The following is a 13552-nucleotide window of genomic DNA, read 5'->3' on the forward strand; positions in this document are numbered from 1 at the left end:
ATACCTATATGAGGACTTAATTGGCACCCGGTCTCTGCCACGCTGACTTAGGGGAACAGACACTAGCAATACATTTTGCTTTCTTTTTTTCTTTTTTCTTACCACTCTATGTGTTGTGACCATGTAATGACTTATTCAATGTACATCTATATTTCATGTTAATAATACAAATTATGCTATGTATTATTTGGTTAAAATGTATGGTGTCTGCTAAGTGCTCTAGGGGAATATAAATAAGCACCATCCCTACCGAAACATATGGGATTTGCATACCCATGTACAATCATATGAATACTATATAAATGCCATTTACATGTGATATGATTATCCCCAGGCACTATTCGACTGACATTACTTATACCTGCATTTAGATTATCTGTTTATATGGCTATATGAATTATATATACATACTTTAGAAGGTAACATAACCAATTTATTCATTAATCAAAGTATGCTGGTGCAATACTTTGTTTGGAATTTATGTCCATTGTTTAATCAAAGCGGACTTCTCATACTGAGTTAGTCCTACATATTACCCCTAACTATATTATACCAGGACCCCCAATCTCCTGCTTATATAGTCCTACAACCATACCTTACTGAATATGCCCAATTTCGTCTGATCTTGGAAGCTATACAGTATTGGGCCTGATTAGTACTTGGATGGGAGACCACCAGGGAATATTGGGTGTTGTAGATAATATTTAGGAGAAGAACGGGACTAAGTGTATAATAGCAGGGACATAAGTGATTACATTTGATTTGGTTTATGTTGATTTCAGGATCACCACGGGTACAAAACTCCTGTATGATGTGAATATATAATCTAGAACTTATAGGAGCACGATTACCCAGAATTATTTGAATATTTATTTTGCCGTATCCATTTATTCCATTAAAATGAGGAGATCCGCAGCTTTTTAATAATGACTAATAAAGGTTAAATTTTATTAAATTTGATTTAAGAGTGCCCCAACAACTAGCCCTTCTTGGCTCTTTGTTTTTTGTACATCAACAGGGGAAGGATCAGATAGCCAGGGCTATTTTCTTCGTTTGGGACGGCTCGGCTGAAGAGGCTTTTTCGGAACAGCCGACTGGCGTGTAACACACCGACTGGCCTGGCTAGAGCCAGATGGAATTGGCTCTGGCCTAGGCATAGGGCTTGCCATACTTTGGGGGGTGGCTCTTGGGCTGCCATAGGTAGTGGTCCTTGGAGGAAGGGAGCCTCGCTCCATCATGGCAATTCGGTTTGCCTGCTCTTGGGCATCTGCCGATCGAACCAGGGCCCCAGCACATGTCTCCAGGGCCTCCGCCACCCTCAACAATCTGCCATCTATCCTCACCAGAGTGGTCTCCATCCTCAGGAGAACAGAATTATTCTCCTGAGTTTGGTCGACCAACTTGGTGAGGAGAGACACTGCTGGGGTGGGTTGTGACCCTGGAGTGGGCTCCACAGGGTCCCCAGATGGAAAAATTGGATCATCCCCTGCAGAGCCTACATATGTGCTTGGCCCAGCCATCACCTCAGGAGCAGGCACTTCCTCATTGGGCTCTGTAAATAAAGAGATTTGTTAGGCAAATGTTTCTGAGATATTGTTTTTTTAATTTTTTTATTTTTTCAGAAATATTTACCTTCTCTGCCATGTGGAGCAATAAAGTCGGCCATGTCAGTGTCCATATTGGACACGCCGACTAACTCCTCTTCCTCTATACACCCCTGGGCCTGCTCCTCCAAAGCTGTTAAGGTCAGCTCCTCAGGGATGGGACTACCACCTGTCCCCCTGGCATGGTCCACCCTACTTCCTAGCTTCCTCTTCAGCCAATATTTGAAGTCTGTCCATCTGTCAATGTTTAGTGTTAATTTAGTCATGTATTTCCTTCAACATTTACAAAAACATTTATAAACCAACATTCACACTAGCAAATATGTACCTTTTACGCACAACAATATTGGTTCTGTGCATCGTCCCAACACGATTAAAAGATCTGGCTATCTCCTCCCAGATCCTGTCTTTTTGTCCAGCCCCCACATTTCTGGGTGCATGGACAATATTGTCAATGCACATAGTCACCAAGGCCTCCATCTCTGCCCTCGAAAAGGGAGGGTTTCTGGCCCTTCTCTTGCTTGGGCCTGGCTCCTCCTCACTCATCCTTTCTTGCTGTTGGCCACCTACAACATGTTTTTTTTTTTTTTATGTTTGCCTTTTTTTAACATACAAATTTTAAGGAATTGGTCATTATTGGTCAAAAAACTTACTTTCTTATGGCTGACTCTGGCTTCCATGCTCCTCTGTCTCCATGGTCAATTTTGAGAAAGCATGAGTGCTAGTGTGATTTTGAGACATTTTTATACATGTGAGCGCAACTTTGGATTGGTTGAGTGTGCATCCATGTTGTGTCTATCCACGTTTCTCTGCACAACTTGCATACCTAACCTTAATTGTGGGCTTTAATGAGATGCGAGTGCATCATTGGATTGGTTGAGCATGCATCCATGTTTGCGGCCATCCATGTTTCCCTGCGCAAATTGCACACCTAACCAACATTGAGGTCTTTAATGAGATGTGAGCGCAACTTTGGTTGTGCGTGCTTCCATGTTGCGGCCATCCATTTTCCCTGTGTAAATTGCACACCTAACCTACATTGAGGTCTTTTAATAAGATGTGAGCGCAACTTTGGATTGGATGTGCGTGCATCCATGTTGCGGCCATCCATGTTTCCCTGCGCAAATTGCACACCTAACCTACATTGTTCCATTTTCTGGTGTGTTACGTCTCTATTTAAGGGCCACCTAAATGGACCATTACTTGTGCAATGTTGGTGGTTGGTGGTTAATGGAGTTGGTTGGATTTTGTTGGAGGTTTTTGGAGTTTTTTTGAGATTGTTAGAGTGTGTTTGTACAAAACATCGTCGGTTTGTGAGTCAGGTAAGTGTATTTTAGTCATGGATTTTTTTTTTATATGGTGTATTATTTATTTTTTTAAATTTATTAAAAAAAAATTATTTTAATAGGAATAGCCTGCCCACTTTAGTATGGTTGGAGGTAAGTATCAGAGTCTTGCTGCCTTTTTTTATTATTATGTTTCTTTTTTTTTATTCATTCTTTTTATATTTTTCAAAAATGAAGTTTTGGAGTGTTTTTTTTTTTGCGCTTGGAGGATTATTCCAGCCCACTTTATTGTGGTCTGAGGTTTTTTTTTAATTTATTGTTTCTAAACTATTAATTACATTTTTAATTTTTAAAACTGTAAAAAGGTAATTTTAAAATTCAATAATGTTTAGTGCACCGACATCATTTAAAGTATTTACTTTTTTTTTTTTTAATAACTTACAAAAAACTCATGTAGGTTTTTGAAAAGATGGCCCTACCCAACCCTGTAAGATTCTGATTGCTTCTGACAAATTTAAGTTATTTATGTGTTTGTTTGTCTCATCAGTCCTACTAATTTATATGACCCCACATTTCAGAGAGATGTGGGTGAGTTAATTCTCACCATGCTTCCACCACCTAACCGACCTGGTCCTCCTCGTCATAGGCATAGGAGGCGTTCAAGGCCCCAGATATTTCGAACATGGGTCACCCTTTTTGGAATGCCTGATGATGAGGTGTTAACTACTCACCGGCTACCACCCACCATTATCCTAGACACTCTTTCAATAATAAAGAATGATCTAGAAAGTCAAATACACATTCCTACATGAATATCACCACTGACACAGTTGCTGGCGGTGTTACATTTCTGCGCCTCAGGGTCCTTCCAAACCACTGTGGGTCTGGTGGGTGGCATATCACAGCTATCATTCTCCAGGATCCTGAGGCGTGTGATGAATGCTTTTTTAAAAAATATTAGCCAATATATTAGTATGCCTTTGGATCAGGAAGCCCTTGTTGTGGTAAAGCAGAAGTTTTTTGAGATTGCTGGCTTTCCACACATCATAGGGGTAGTGGATGGCACTCACATAGCACTTCAGCCTCCAGCACCAAAAGAACACATCTTTCGCAATTGTAAACATTTCCATTCCATGAATGTGATGGTGCTATGTGATGCCTCCCTCCAGATCCTCTCTCTGAATGCAAAATTTCCTGGCAGCTCCCATGATGCATATGTGATCCAACATTCAGGGATTTGGCCAAAATTAACAACACTGCAAGCTGGGGATGCATGGCTTCTGGGTAATTATTAATTTTTTAGTTATTTTAAGTTTCAAAATTTTTTTTTTGTTTCTTTTGTATTCCAAAAATAATAAAAAAACACATATATTACTAAAAAAAATCTCCTACAGGCGACAGTGGATATCCTTGCACACCCTGGCTGCTGACTCCTTTTTTGGCCCCCACACCTGGGCCACAAACCCAATACAATATTGAAGGGTTGGTTCAGATGTCTCCACCACTCTGGTGGCACCCTAATGTATTCGCCGGTTATGGTTTCACGTATCGTGGTCCTGTGTGGGATTTTTCATAACATCGCCATAAGGAGTCGAGTACACATGCAGCCAGAGGATGCCTTGCCTGAGGATGGCCCCCAGGAGGTAGGTGGAGTGAGAGTGTCTGAGGGGGGGCAGACACAATGATGTTGTTGCTTGTTTTTTTAGGTATGTATTGCAAAATGTTTTTATTTTAAATATTAACTAACTGTCATATTCATCAGTGTTTCTCTCTTTTGACTTTTGGGAGTTTTTACCTTTCAACATGTTAATAATTTTGTATTTTTATTTTTATTTTCCTATACCCTCCCACAATTACACCAACGAACAAACCAAAATAACACATTGTGAATGCCTTTGTCTATGCTTGGATACATGACAACCGTTTTGCTGGCTTGAACAACCATGTGTTTCTCCTTTTTGTATAGTTCTTGATTTTGTTTTGTAAAAAGTTTATCATTGTGTACACCAAGTGTTTGTTTTATAATGTCACCTTGTTATCTTGCTTCTTGTTTTTTTTTTGAGAAATAAATGTTTTTTTTAATAAAAAAATAGCAATTTTTAATGTTTGAATAAGCCAATATTAACCATAACACATTCAGCATGTTCTTGAAACATTTCTGTGGCATGATTTTTTAATATTTATTTGGACCTTATTGTAATTTTTGCACATTTTTTTTTTTTTTTTTGAAATATAAAAACTAAATTTTTAAACAAACATTAAGGCCAAAACCCATTTATATGCCTGGATTACACTGGTTTTTACTTTAAAAAAAGGAGGATAAAATATGTTAAATAAACCAAATTTATTCAAAAACACACAAAAAATAAAAAAATTAAACTCCCGCAAGGTCCAATGCCTGACATATATCGCCAATGCTATTTTGATCATTGGATAATATTTTGGAAAGAATAGCAAGCTCCTCCCATAGAAATGTGAAAAGCATCTGTGGATCTGTAGAGTAGAAAAGTGTAAAAATTAATAATTTGTCAAAATATGAGTCACAAACATTGAAAAATGTCAGTTTCTTTTAGGCCCTACAAAGTGTGTGGGATGCAATGAAGTTGATGTATACACCAAAAAATTTTATTTTTTTAAAAAGGCAAACACATTTGTAGGCCTAGCAAATACAAAAAAATAGGGCATGTATTTAGTGATAATGAATTAATGTTTTTTTTAGGCAACCAACAAATATATAATCCAAAATCAATTTGTATTTGTTTGGCCTAATTGAAAAAAACTTTACAAAAATACACATTGACAAAACTATATACAATTTTAGAAATTTTTGTGGTGTAGAAAAATTGTAAAAAATACATTTTATGGACCATAAACAATGAACAGAATAAAGGACAGACTACTATTTAGAGGAGACCACAGGGATTAATGTTGAACAGATGATGTTATTTTTAATTTATTTAAAAAAATAAAAATAAAAAAAGGAAAAAGGGGTTAATGGCTAAGTAGCCTTAAAGCCAACTATGTAGACATTTTTGACCAAGAAATTATACCTAGAATAGACACCTAAAAAACATATTGGGGGAAAAAAACACAACATGCAACAAGGCCTTTTACAAAAATAAAATTTGAAAAATAACATGCTGTAAATATGATGAAAATGACATTCAACATAATTAATTTTTTTTAAAAAATACTATAAATATGTTCCGGCGAAGATGGCTGCTCCTCCATCAGGGGTGGGTGGCCCATTAAATCATCGGGGGGAGTGATGTGCCCCGAAGAACTTGGGTCAGAAAGGGAATTTGGGGATGAGTGGGAAGGGGAGGGAGGGCCACTTTCCATATTGTTGCCCAGGGAGGGAGGGTTACTTGTGGAGTATGGGGGCGGGGAGGGAGAGATGTGTTGGGAAGGGGAGGGATTAGGAGGGGAATTTTGCCCAGCATTGCATCCGCTATGCCATCTCCGTCTCCATATACGCTGCTGTCCTAAGAATAGAAAAATGACAAGCCCAAATTTTATGTAAGCAATAACAAAACAAAAATAAATAAAAATTTTGAAAGTAGTTACCACAAACTGAAAAATAGGTAAAACATACACTACAGCTTGTTTTAAAAAAACATTGAACAAATAAAAATAACAAAAAAACGCAAATGCATACTTACTCTGGCGTATTTGCGCCTGCAGACTCAATAGCTGTGGCGAATGCTGCCGGAGGTCCGTCCACCGGCGCTTTAGTTGGGCAATATTGCACCGAGATCCGAGCGCATGCAGTTACGGATCACTGCGTAAGTCTGCCTTTTAATACAATTCCTGATAGGGGAAACAAGATGGCCCAGGCGCCTGTCCATCCCTTCCACTAGCACCAATAGGTCTGCACGTGTGAATGCTGTGGCTCTCATGATGGCAATGGCAGGTTTTACAGTAAACAACAATTATAAATGGATAACATGAAAAATGATTGGCTAAAAAAAAACAGAATTTAAAAAAAAAAAATTCTATTGGACAAAGCATTATTCATGTGACCAAAACTAAGCATTAATAATAGCAACTCAGATTGGCTCAAGCCCTTTATGTGCGAATGCAAATTTAAATATGCAAAATTACACAAACTAACATTTATAATGTTAATTTTAACAAGTGTTTAACAACAACACTACATTCGTAAAAAAAAAACAGGTTTAAAATATTTTATTTCAACAAATGCACTAGCAGAAAGACATCAGCATGTACTGAATGACATTTGAACAATAAAGTTTTACACCAATTGAAAGGGATTTAAATAAAAACAACACTTTCTAACACTAATTACATAATTGACAACTAGCTAGTAACAAGCTGATCGATAGCACATGGAAACATGACGTGTGCATCAAGCGGCCACAACCAACAGAAGAAAATGAACTTACAGCGACAGACAACGACTGACAACGATCGACTCGATCGCTAGCTGCTATCACTCGTTAGCTAGAGGAGATGCTTTGTCCATGTATGGGTGTCACTTTGGTTGCGATCGCCCGGCCGTGCAATTGTTTTTTTTTTTCAGATTCTCGATCGTTAGGCATACAACAGAGCAGCCGCTTACAACCGACTCAGAATGAGGTACACTGTGTTGATCAATGCAGATCCTGGGCTAGCTACTCCCGGAAAACGGGGCGTACATGCCCCCTGTTTCCAGGAATGGCAGCTGACTCCACCCCCACACCACCCATTAAATGCCTCTTCTTGTTAATCAGGCAGAGGCATTCAAGGGTTTTCCTGTGACTACGCAGGACATATTCCGCACACTCGCAGAATGGGTCCTGCATACGCGCATATTCCCGATAATCAGGAATCTGCAATCAGCAGTGAACTTGCATTCACTGCTGAATCAGGCCCAGTGTTCCTTTGGTAGTCACATTGCATATTTATTTGTTTGACTTTGTGCCATCTTCCACCAACAGAGAATGCTGGTTGAGGTCCATTGTAATATTTTGACATTCATCTGGACAGGAAGAGGTAGGTGCTGCACAGAAAACTGTTCTAAAAGTAGCGTAAACTATGTTTACTTGGACAGCAGTTTCAGTGTTTTAAAATACCCAGATAATATAAATGGAGATAAAGAGGGAGGAGACACAGGTGCACAGGAGAGAAGCAGGATCTTATTTGGTATTTTCTCTGAATGTTGTCACTGCATTTTGTGTCAGACACAATTTTATTTAGGGTGGTAGTGTACAATGTTAACCTCTATGACAGCTGTGGTGATCCCAAACAATGGTTTAATAAGGCTGTCCCTGTATGTACACTATACACCAGCTTCAATAATGTTATGAGGCATGAATTATATATAGTTTAATAAAGTTTTATGTTTGTATTAAAGTTGGTCCTTTATACCTGCATCTACATCTAGAAGCAGGCAATGACATATTTTAAAATCTCTCTCTCTCTCTGTACATTATAATAGACATTGGCACATCCTGTGCATCCTGAAGGTATTCACAATGCTTCACTTTTTCCACATTTTGTTATGTTACAGCCTTATTCCAAAATGGAATAAATTAATTTTTGTCCTGAAAATTCTACACACATTACAGCATCATGACAACATGTAAAAAGTTTTTTTGAGATTTTTTGCAAATTTAATAAGAAAAAACACTAAGAAATCACAAGTATTCACGACCTTTGCCATGAAGCTCAAAATTGAGCTCAGGTGCACCCTTTTTCCACTGATCATCCTTGAGATGTTCCTACAGTTTAATTGGAGTCCACTTGTGGTAAATTCAGATGATTTGACATGATTTTGAAAGGCATACACCTGTCTATATAAGGTCCCACACTTGACAATGCATGTCAGAGCACAAACCAAGCATGAAATCCAAGGAATTGTCTGTAGACCTCCGAGACAGGAATGTCTCGAGGCATAATTCTGGGGAAAGGTACAGAAAAATATCTGCTGCTTTGAAGGTCCCAATGAGCACAGTGGCCTCCATCATCCATAATTGGAAGAAGTTCGGAACCACCAGGACTCTTCATAGAGTTGGCCGGCCATCTAAACTGAGTGATCAGGGGAGAAGGGCCATAGTCAGGGAGGTGACCAAGAACCTGATGGTCACTCTGTCAGAGCTACAGCATTTGGAGAACCTTCCAGAAGGACAACCATCTCTGCAGCAATCCACCAATGTGGCCAGACAGTAGCCACTCCTTAATAAAAAGCACATGGCAGCCCACCTGGAGTTTGACAAAATGCTACTGAAGGACTCTCAGACCATGAGAGACAAAGATTTAACTCTTTGGCGTAAGTGCCTGGCACCGCTCATCACCAGGCCAATACCATCCCTACAGTGAAGCATGGTGGTAGCAGCATCATGCTCTGGGGATATTTTTCAGCGGCAGGAACTGGGAGACTAGTCAGGATAGAGCGAAAGATGAATGCAGCAACACATCCTGGATGAAAACCTGCTCCAGAGCACTCTTGACCTCACACTGGGGCAACGGTTCATCTTTCAGCAGGACAATGACCCTAAGCACACAGCCAAGATATCAAAAGAGTGGTTTCAGGACAACTCTGTGAATGTCCTTGAGTGTCCCAGCCAGAGCCCAGACTTAAATCCAATTTAACTCTCTGGAGAGATCTGTAATTGGCTGTGCACCGATGCTTCTCATCCAACCTGATGGAGCTTGAGAGGTGCTGCAAAGAGGAATTGACGAAACTGCCCAAAGATAGGTGTGCCAAGCTTGTGGCATCATATTCAAAAATACTTGAGGCTGTAATTGCTGCCAAAAGGTGCATCAACAAAATATTGAGCAAAGGTTGTGAATACTTATGTACATGTGATTTCATGTTTTTTTTTAAATTAAATATGAAAAATTAAAAAAAAAACTTTTTAACGTTGTCATTATGGGGTATTGTGTGTAGAATTTTGAGGACAAAAATGCATTTATTCCATTTTGGAATAAGGCTGTAACATAACAAAATGTGGAAAAAGTGAAGCGTTGTGAATACTTTCCGGATGCACTGTATAGTGAGTGAATGTTCATTATTGAAATACTGTAGAGTAAGAGCTATGTAATGATTTAATTATTCTCTGTCTGTCTGCAATTCAAAATTGTTTAAAGTTTTTTTGTCTTAGAACTTTTTTGTATATACTCAAAATTTGCCAAAATATTTTTTCATCCTTTTCCATAGCATGAGGTGCTATGTAAGGAGACATCCAGCTTTTTCCACAAAGTTTAGTTTTTACACTTGGGAATTACATAAACAGAATTTCTACACATGGTCTGTAGTGGTACTTCTTCACTTCACACTAATAGGGTTTCTGCATGTAGAGCAGATTCGGAAACCCTTATTGAAATGAATGAACTATAATGTGTGTGTTTTATGACTGCTGCATGCTGGGATGGAGTACTTTTTTCTCAGCTTTGGAATTTCCAGCTACAACACCCACTATTTCAAAACTAACGGTCATACCACGGTGCTGTGTTATGTTGGGATGGAGTGCACTGTGCTGTCTGACAGCACTAGGACCTCGGAATGCTAGAGGCACATGTGAATGTATGAAGTAGTTGGTGGTGCTCCCTGGAATACTGTATGCAGATACCTGTAGGTACACAGAATTTTAGCACTCATTTGTATCTAAATTATATTGAATATGAAAAATGATTTATACTAAAATATAACCTTTATCAAAATTCTTTTTAAAATAAAAGGGGTATTCTTTCATACTCAAAGTCTACCCTTGGATCAAAAAACAGTCATATGATAAACTAGGTAAACACTGATACAAGATTTACTTGCGACGATTCAGTAGCGAATATAATTGTCTTAATTCAATACTTAATTGTACCTAACCACAAAGGAGTGAATGAGTAATTAAATGAGTCCTTTCTTATATATCAGATATTAGGGAATATTTCTCCACTCATTATGCATTTATCAATTTAAAAATATTTCATATAGGTTTAAATACATAAACACACATCCATAAATGAGTAGTATATTAGCTCTTTGAATATTTATATAAAAAATTGGTCATATGTCCGATGAAAAGTTCACATCATAAAGTAACCACATGTCTTTACTTGCAAACATAACCAACTGAGGCTGTAGGTGAACAAGCCCACAAGGTGAAACGCACTTCCTGCTGAGAAGCCTCTGATCTGGCACTGTGGGGCATGGCTACTAATTACAATAGGAAACCTCCACTTCATTCATACACATAAGATATCTTCTTTCTGTGTTGTGACACTCCCATGGCGAATTTGGTCCCAATACAAGTTATGGGGCCATATTCAATTAGAGGCAAAGTTTTTGCCTGTCCGACCTTTTGCTTAATTTGCCTGTTTCAGAGGTGAATTTATTCCGTTCTCGTCCCCGCTTTTCGCCTAATTCATTTGCAAAATAGGCGAAAACGGAAATAGGCGAATACAGAACAGGCGAAAAGTACTGAAAGAATTGGGGAAATCAGTCTGTACCCAAGAAAAAGATTTATTAACATAGGGAATCAATATAGATGTGTACTAATAGCCCTAATACGAATATTTTGCGTACTTAAGTTGTGTAAATTGCTTGCTATTAGCGTCTTGTAAAAGTGGTGAAGAATGGCATAAAGCTGTATGTTTTGGTGAAAATAAGTAGTCCTGTCAAATTTGGGGTTCATGAAAATGGGTGCTAGCATATTTTTATGTCTCTAAAGTGAATTTTTAAAAAACGTGAAAAATCCGCCTGCTGCATGCACCTGCAATCCCAAAAACAACTGACCCATACTTGGGGACCCCCAAGAAGTCTATTTCGATACTTTTAAATGTTTATCCCCCCACTTTTTAAAATGTCACCCCAAAAATGACATGTCTGTTTTGGGGTGTTCTTAGGTTTTTGTTTCTGTTTTTTTGTAGATTTGACCTTTGGGGGGCTGTCCCAAGGGGTCTGAGTTGTTTCCCCATGTTTGCATCCCAAAATAAATATTTAGCATTTCTTTTCACCAACTATTGATTGGAGAATATTTTTTGGAGAATCGTTTCTGCTGAGGGGAAATTGTCCTGGAATTGAATTTGGTGAATTTTTTTTAGGTGAATTTTTTGCAAAAAACAGGCGAATATGGATTTTCAGCTCTAATTGAATTCCCGTCTATGTGGTTAGAGCCATGGGAACCATAGGTCTAGCTGTAGACCAGGGATGGGGAACCTTTTTTCTTCCGAGGGCCATTTTGATATATATAAAATCATAAACGGGCCTGGTGCAGACCATGCCCCCACCGTGTTACGTCCAATTGGTGGGGCCACATTCGCCAGTGATAACAGCAATGCCCGGAGCATCCTGAGGATGCTGCGGGAAGCTGTAAGGGCAGCAGTGTGACCATCTAAAGCATCCTACGGACGCTCGAGGCAGCACTGCTGCATAGATTCTGGCTGCAGGGTACCATTCTATGGTAAGATTGGAGGGTACGTGCGCTCCTTGGTTGTGTGTATGTATTGGTGGGTGGAGGGAGGAGGGAAAAAACGGTGGGAGGGTGGGGGGAGCAGATGGCTGTGTGTTGTGGTGGATGTGTTGTAGAACAGAAATACTGGAGGCTGGGTGGGTGGTGGAAGAAACAAATACGTTTATTTGTATCTGTGTGTGCACATAGGGGTGGTAGTTGCTCAGTAGGAGGCACAGTGCTCCTGGAGGATAAATGTCTCTTAGATGTTTCGTGGCAGCACACCCTGCCCAGTTGTTGGTGATTTGGGGTGACAGGGCGTATCCACAGTGTGGGGAGTAGGCAGGGCCGGATTATAGGTGGGGCAAAGGGGGCGGTCGTCCTGGGGCCCCCCACACAAAGAGGGCCCCCACACATTGACAAACTTCCCCAAGTGCATTGCTGCTGATCCCGTCTGTGCACAGCGCTAGTGGCGGCTATAGCGGCTAGCCTACCTGGTTAACTTTGGCGGCTGGGCAGGCGGCTATATTCGGCGGCTCAGTTGTTTCTTACAGCGGCTGCCGAGGAACTTCAGCACAGTCGGGGTCTCGCGAGATGATGTAATCTCGCGAGACAGTGACTGTGATGCTGCTGCTGCCGCACTGCGACGTGAGTGAGACACCCAAGGCGCATTCACTGTCGCTCCTCGAAGGCTGTGAAGTCAGCCGCTGCCAGCCTGCTGTATAGCTTTCTCAGTCTGTTGGTTCCCTGGCTGCCTGCCCTGTGACCCAGAGAGTCAGGTAGTAATCATGTTTCCAAAGTCCCACTCAGTCAAGTTCAATTGTTTCGTGTGTATATATAGAGCTATGTGTGTGTATATATATATATATATATATATAGCTATATATATATATATATATATATAGAGCTATGTGTGTATATATATATATATATATATATAGAGCAATGTGTGTGTATATAGTGTATATATATATATATATATATATATATATAGAGCTATGTGTATATATATATATAGAGCTATGTGTATATATATATATATATATATATATATATATAGAGCTATGTGTACATATATATATGTATATATAATATATATATATACATATCTATGTATATATAGATCTATATGTGTATATATATATAGATCTCTGTGTATATATATATATATATATATATATAGATCTCTGTGTATATATATATATATATATATATATATAGATCTCTGTGTATATATATACATAGATAGATATTTCTATAGGGATTGATAACA

The 13552-nt window shown here is 39.1% G+C and overlaps 1 pseudogene; it reads left to right on the top strand.

Moving 5' to 3' along the window:
* Positions 1-581: 581 nt before the first annotated feature.
* LOC148501005 (5S ribosomal RNA) lies at positions 582-700 on the top strand (annotated as a pseudogene).
* Positions 701-13552: the final 12852 nt, after the last annotated feature.

This window comes from Taudactylus pleione, unplaced genomic scaffold (genome assembly GCF_031769625.1).
Source record: "Taudactylus pleione unplaced genomic scaffold, aTauple2 ptg000536l, whole genome shotgun sequence".
Lineage (NCBI taxonomy): Eukaryota > Metazoa > Chordata > Amphibia > Anura > Myobatrachidae > Taudactylus > Taudactylus pleione.